Here is a 7,695-nt window from a genome sequence, read left to right as displayed (position 1 = left end):
ATCAGTCTATATTGAAAGAGGAGGAACATGGAGGTTCTTGGGATTGCTAGTAGTAGATAATTTGATTTTTTGGTCGTCAATAAAAGTTTCCACCGTATATGCTAAACTAATTCCGCATAAATGACTTAAAAACACTCTCCAATAGTATTCAGTTAAATGTATTTCTAAGATTTCTTTATTTTTCTTTTAAGTGAGCAGTGGCATTTTTATGCATGTCCAATTTCACGACCGAAAACAAAAGAAATGATTTGAAAACAATTTAAAGATAATAGACCATGCCATTATCAGTGAAAACAAATCATTGAAGCCATCTAAAATAAAGGACTACTAAAGGTAAGAATTGGTATGATTCAGGTGTTTGGTCACTAATTACTGTATATACACAGCCACAGGCGATAACGGGTGTTTAACAGGTTTGAGAGAATACTGAAAATCGGGTATTATACCTGAAATCGCGTATAATACCCGATATTAGGATAACGCTTAATCCCGAAATCGGGTATTCCGTCAACTTTCTATAAAAACAAAATAATAAAGCTACGGCGCATTATGCCAATTACTGTTACTTGTTCAACGATATCTTCGGAATTTATTTTTATATAAAACCTTATTTGAATGGTTGTCAAATAAGTTTAAAATCACACGACAAACACTGCTGGAGTAACAAAGAAGACATGATGGCGTTATTTTTCAATATGATTTCTAAATACAGATAAAATCAATTTGTTTGTCTTTATTTCCCAATAAAGTATTCCATAAATTTATTTTTTCAATTTGTGAATCACTCACAAAAAATGTGAAGCTTTAAAAAAAATTAAACGATAGTATGTTGTGTTATGTACTTTTTATTGAAAAGGTATGGAGTCCCTTTTACGTAAAATATAAATTATTCCTAGGTTGGAAAGTACAGTATAAGCAAGTCATAATTGTATATCTCTTCGATATAGAATACCAAACTTATTATAAAGAAGAAAATAAATTAAGATTAATAAACACACATGGGAAAACACATTTAAAAAAAACTAATTTAAGGTGAGATTTCTTATGTCAATCTAGCATGGACATTTTCTTTCAAAAACACCATAAATTTTTGGTTGCATTTTGATTGATGCAAGGTGCTGTTTAACCTTTTTATACAATTGTTTTAAATTAAAAGCGAGAAGTCATGTTTAAAGTATTTTCTTCTGGCTTTTTATTTTTTTATTTTTTGAGAGGGAGGTATTAATAAAAGTCAAATGTGTACATCATTTCATTTGCTAAAAATACATTCTTAATATACATTGTATACTTAAAAAGAAAAAGAAACTCAAAGTACCATCTGAATTGAATTTTTTGACCGCATGACCAAAAATTAAGTAAATTGGTAAGATGAGAATGTTAGTTACTATACACTCAATTCAGAGTTCAGAATTATTCAGCCATAAAATATATGACGTCAATCCATAGATATATCGACTTTGTGCTCGGTCAATATGCTTTTCTGTGAAGTCGATATATCTATGGATCGACCTCAACAAAGGGCTATATTTCAAAGATATTCCCCCATGTATCGAAACTAATCACATTTTCTTTTTGAGTATTTTGTATGCAGGTTCTTATAAAATATTGGTTTATTTATAATTTTAAGATCTACACAACAAGGATGTTGTTTCAGAATTTGCTTTGAAGTGCTTATAAACTTATTTGAATCCACGAGAGAAAATAGTGCTAAGGATATTCACCTAAAAATGTGATTTGTCCTGCAAACAAATTTTAGATTTTTAAATCTATAAATGTTTTCTATTTCAAGCAGTAATTAGAAAACAGATTTTGAAAGAAAATTCACAAAACATTGTACAAATCAGGTTATTTTTACAGGATTGCCGTGCTGTTGGTATACAAATAAGTCAATTTTAGCGATGACCCAATGTGCGAATTAACAGTGCAATTTCCCAACGTTAAACCCTTGTCACTCCGGGCTGCGTCATCACAAATACCAATCACGTCCTTACAAATACCAAAAGTTACTGTCCTTTAAAAAAGGACTGCAATACGTGGATCATATGCATGTGTTTACTACCGATATTCAATTTAAGAAAAATTTTAAGTTTGTAAATATTCATTTAGGTTTGTTTGCATATTCTACAATGATCTCCCTTTTTTGACTGATAGTATTTTCATAGCAATATTGTAAAATTTAATCTCCGATTAGCCTTAAGTTTTGTCATTTTGAAAAATCGGGCTATTTTGATGCATTTCACCCATTATAATGGCCGGGACTTGGCATCTGTTCTGGATTTATGCGGAATAAATCTATCATTGGAAATTAAAATGGATCTGATGGTACATGTGTAGCACAGCAATGTAATTCTCAGATTTTATCGGACCCCTCCCACACGGAAAACCAGTGCTTCAGGTCTCTATCAAGCTGTATTTGAATCGCTGTATATGACGGTGAAGACTTGTCCTTACTTTTTAAAAAGGAAAACAAGACGTTAATTAATGCTATTTAATTCAAATTGTTAATTTATCTATAGGCCATAGTATTTAAAGTTTGCCAATGTTGAGTTTGTATATTCGTAGGCGTCGGAAGAGGGGGGGGGGGCTTTTTTGCAGATATAGATAATGTAGGAATTGAATATTGGGGTTACCATTTTTTTGTTTTGCACCCCGTACTTTCAATTAACCGCCCCACTTTCAATTTGCTTCCGACACCTATGTATATACATTGTAAAAGTATGTGTATAAGAGAGAAATCGGTTCTCTCGAATTGAAAAATTATATAAATACAATATGCAGATTTAAAAGCGAGATTAGCAAATGATTGACATATTCTAATTTAAATAATGCGAATTATTTTACAGGCAAGTTGTCTTAAGGGCGAACTCTCTAGCTAGACCGACTTGTCTGTCTAAACCTGGTTACGTACAGCGCCATGACAACACGGCAAGATCTCCAATGAACGCGGCGGTAGGGTTGTGTAGGGTGTCCTACAACGTCAGGGGACGGTGCGCACTTTGAGAATGCAAAAAGTGTGCGCCGTGGGATTGTGGTCTGATAAAGGTCATGTCACACGTCACCAAGCTGCGTCCGCAGGGAGTTATTAGTACTACGACGTTGTTGAATGTGTAAAGTTTGTGTTTATAGCCCTGATGGATACTACAGCTGGTCCACGTAGAACTGAACCTTCTTTGTAAACGTATGCATAGCTAGAGAAGCAGAATAGATCTTTCACAAACCATGCCCTGTCTCTTGTTCTTCGGCATCGTCTTTGTTCCTTCTATACTCGTCATAGATTTCATCTATTGTCATCTGCAGTACATATGTACATTTATATCAACTTTCTCCATGCACTTCTGAAGCCTTTGAATTGCTTGTGTAGTTGTAATATAGAATTTTTTAATATTATTTTCATTTTTTACCTTTATAATAAATATTACTGATCATTTCTATTTTCATCATTATTTTGTACTTTTAACAAAACATAAAATAAAATATAAGATAAAACATTTTATCTCATACGTGTTGGTGATACAAGCCGTTGGATAAACTTGTGCTTTATCAACGGGTAGATGCTTTATCAAGAGCACTTCCGGTTTTGACACGATCCCTCGCTTCAAGATTTTATTTTATTGAAACTTTTATTTGTGAAAATTGTTGCCCTTATAAAATGAATGATAAAGAGCAGTAATATCGTTAAAAGCAAAAAAAAAAAAGACTGGTATATGTCAAAGAAGTGTCTTATTTTATCAAGGAACCCGTTGGCTATTTGAACAGATGTTAACATCCCCCCCCCCTTAAATCGTTTTCGGAGAAAGTAAAGCCTACCAGTTAACTTGTTGTTATGAGACTCCTTTGACATCTTTAACAATGCTTTCTTATATTATACTACGTATGCCTACCTAGTAATCTAATTGTAACTTACCATGGATCAGCAAACAACCTAGACAAAGTCTAGGCTAGGCCCCTAGCCTTGCCTAGCACGATTTGTACTGCCATCGTAAAAAGAGTTGATTTTAACGATCCCCATAATCCTAACAACTGTCAGTCAGAAGTTCTTTTGATGTACAGCTCCAACAATTGTCACATGATGTTTTCAAAGACGCAGATAGCAAATATTCTAAATTTTGAACTCGATCTACTTTCTCTCGACGCATGTAAACATCAACGGTGCTACGTCATCAAGTTATACGTCATCAATTTGATTTTGGCAGTCATTCATGTAGTTTCGCAGGGGAAGTCTCAAAGTTTTATTAAAATTAAAGTCGTATGAGATAAATAGAACATCTATAATTGTGTGATTTGATATTGGCTTTATCCAACTCGTTGAAATGGTGTATATTCGCTCGGCAAGCCTCGCGAATATATACACCATTTCAACTCGTTGGATAAAGCCAATATCAAATCACACAATATAGATATCCTCTATTTATCAGCGACATCATTCACATGAATTAAAAATAACAAAGGGTCTAACACACAAACCCCGGCCTGTAAAGGTGCCGGTAAAGATAACAAATTCCTATACATAACTCTTTGCATTCTGTTTTCTAAATTACTTTTTAACCAGCGATACATATTACCATTAATACCATATATCTTTAGTTTAAATAAAAGGTTTATATGCCAGACAAGGTGTTTAAAAAGAAAAAAAAAAAAAAAAAAAAACGGCAAGGGTTATGCTGCAGTTTGGAAAATTCTTTAAAATTGTTTGATTTTCTTTGAAAAAATAAATTAATTAATGGCATGAAATTCATCATTAACCTACTGAATAAATAGCAGGTTTTGCTTTGATATAACAAGTGACAGGTTAAATAATCCGATTTTAACGTGACTCTGTTACGCCTCCACGTCACTATTACGGTTAGTTTGAAACATATATCTAGGCTGCTCCTGACGACAGGCAAGACTCCTTAGGGAAAGGGTTTTACAAAAAACGGCACACCAACCCGTTGTTGCCAGTGCCCTTACATGTACTTAGACATGAAGAAGCTAATTTTGAAACCTCGTTGAACTCCCGTCAGTCAACCATACCAAGATTGCACGACATTTATATTGTCTGAAAATATTGTGGAACGATGTGCTTACCTAAAGTACATCAAATGGTACAACAAGATGTGTTGACAAAGTTGTCTCAATAGCACTTTCATTGTTTTATGTCATATTTTTACCGTTGAGTAATTTCTAACAAGGATTTTAGTGCATAGAACACAAGATTCCCATCCCAGTTTTATGTGTCATGCGGTCCAAAAAGTGCATGTTATGTTACCCTTATTCTATTTTCCTTTCAGATTAGTTTGACATAAGTGTTTTCTAATGGACTTTTGTGAGAAGCACTAACTTTTACAGTTGATGGTTTAATTTTACTTTTAAACCTGTATCATGTACAGGCTAGGGTACAAAATTGATAATAGATAAGGAAACCTTTCATATGATTAAAGGTATGATGTTAGTAGCACTAACATGTTAAGGTAGCAAGTTGAGGGTAGAGGGTTTGTTTTCTCAAGGGCTAGTTTTTGTGCTTTGAAATAGTCCGTTATTTCCGTTCAACAGTGCTTCTCACAAAAGTCGATTTTTATGCTCGAGAAATATTTCTTTTTTTGCTTTAGACCTAAAATTTATTCTGTTAATATAAATACATAAAATAAAGCAATATTTCATTGATACAAATACATGTAATATAAAATAGTTGCATATATCTATATAACACATGTATGATATATAAAATTACAATTTTGATGTTGTATTATTTTAAAAGCAGAACAATTATTATTTCAGATAAAAAAAATGATTTAAGAAAAAACATCGATATGACACTTTATAGTCATTCATCTATAATAATGTTTAAAAAAAAAACTTTGAAAGTTTGAAGTAAAACTGAATTCTAATGGTAATTTGATACGGGAAATTTTTTTTCACAGATTACAGGTCACATAAATGCCTCAAACAACACACTACAATAAATGATAATAACAAAACTAAATTTTAGGTATATGGAAAGGCTTGTATGAGATGCAATGAGAATTGCTGCAAATGCAATCATTATTAAGTGGAATTTGTGCTGATATTTATTCACATCCTTCAATAAGCCAAAACTTCTTCTTCGATCTATTAACTCCTTTACATAAAGAAAATCGTACTCTGTATATGGATCTCGGTATAAATAATCGCATTTCAGTTTGTGGCCATCGCTGTTCTTTCAAATCAGGGAATGTTCTTTGAAATTGTCAAAGCTTTCAAACATTCTTTATTTCGATAACACTTCTTGTACTTTTCTCAGAGGCGTTTGATGTTATTGCACAACAACAATATCTGCTTTCAATCAGGTCCAATCAAACTTTCTTTCTCTTGAGCTGTTTATCTTAAGCCAGGTAGCCCTCCTCAATTAACCTGTACCCCAAGTGTTGTAGGGTCTCTCTGACCACGGGGGATATGTTGGGGTCATTATACCGTGCCCCGCTTCGGTAACACTTGGAGATGAGGTTGTTTTTCCACCTTTCTGTGGGTCCTGCACACCTCAGCCATCTCCCCACCTGTCGCTCATCATCAGGGCTCCTCCTTCCTCGATAAAATCTACAGCGGAAATTGCTTCAGTCAATAAGATGGGTTAAAAACTTGCTTTATTAATTGATTTGAGTGTTTCTAGCTTTAAATATTGAAAAAGACTTTGCAATCTTTGCCCACATCCTCAAATGTAATAAATATTGTAAAAAATTTAAAATACTTATAAGCAAATGCAGAAATTTCCATTTCTTGAATGGATCATATCTTGTCAAAAACTGGGATAATTTTTGTTTATTTGTGGAAAATCATTGTATATTTTAAGGGTGTGCCACTAGAACCACCTGTACAAGTCATTTTATACATAGCTACAGTACCACTGGAACCACCTGTACACATCATTTCATACATTCCTGCAGTACAACTGGACCGATCCGAACAGATTAATTTATATTTTCCTGCAGTACCACTGGAAACACCTGTTAAGATTAATTTGACATTTTTATTTACCTGCAGTACCACTGGAACCAGCCGTAGGGGTCCTGTTTGTGGATCCACCCACTCTCCTCCCACATCTCCAGGCTCCCTCCACACTTCACCTTGTATGTATTTAATGACTCATTGTAGTTTGTAGAGGTAACCTGTCACAAAAAATACTAATTACTTGATGACTCATAAAGAGTTACCTACTTTATTCAGTTTATAAATCAACAAAAGCAATCACAGTGATACATAGTGCAAATACCTGTATGCACAACATCAAAACATTGTTCTTTCTCTGTATTTGATAGACATCAATAACAAAATAACTGATTTTCCTACATGTCTAAGCTTTTTCATTTTAATTTTCCAGGATCAATTGTTGAGTTAAAAATTTATAAAAAAAATAATTCCTAATAACTTGATAGTACTATAATTACAAGAATATCAGTGGTTTGTATTCATTCACCTGTTTTTTGACGTTAAGACCCTCTGTCCAGTCTATGGGGAGTTCTTTGAAGGCTTCATCTTTATACTGTTTACCTGAAGTAAGACAAAGTCAAGTCATGGATCTGCATGTTTCAAGTGGACTTTTGGCTCATTCCTGTTGCCATTCCTTGTTAAAGTATAGAGAATTCTAAGTCTCGGTGTGACAAAAATCACAGTTTTATTATTTTTTTCTTTCCATCACCAGCAATTATGCATTATGGCAATTTTATGGAACCAAATCTAACT

General features: G+C 33.4%; 1 long non-coding RNA gene across 1 annotated transcript; it reads right to left on the bottom strand.

Annotated features, from left to right (window-relative positions):
* Positions 1 to 6,425: 6,425 nt before the first annotated feature.
* On the bottom strand, positions 6,426 to 7,471 carry LOC134277046 (uncharacterized). Its single transcript, XR_009994177.1, has 3 exons — positions 7,430 to 7,471; positions 6,991 to 7,121; positions 6,426 to 6,552 (listed from the first exon to the last, which is right to left on the bottom strand). It is a non-coding gene; the product is annotated as an uncharacterized LOC134277046 (long non-coding RNA).
* Positions 7,472 to 7,695: the final 224 nt, after the last annotated feature.

The sequence above is a fragment of the Saccostrea cucullata genome, unplaced genomic scaffold (assembly GCF_032062105.1).
Source record: "Saccostrea cucullata isolate Sc308-1 unplaced genomic scaffold, CSIRO_AGI_Scuc_v1 ctg7161, whole genome shotgun sequence".
NCBI classification, from domain to species: domain Eukaryota; kingdom Metazoa; phylum Mollusca; class Bivalvia; order Ostreida; family Ostreidae; genus Saccostrea; species Saccostrea cuccullata.
The sequence above is the reverse complement of the archived record's forward strand: the minus strand, read 5'-3'. Positions and strand labels throughout refer to the sequence as shown.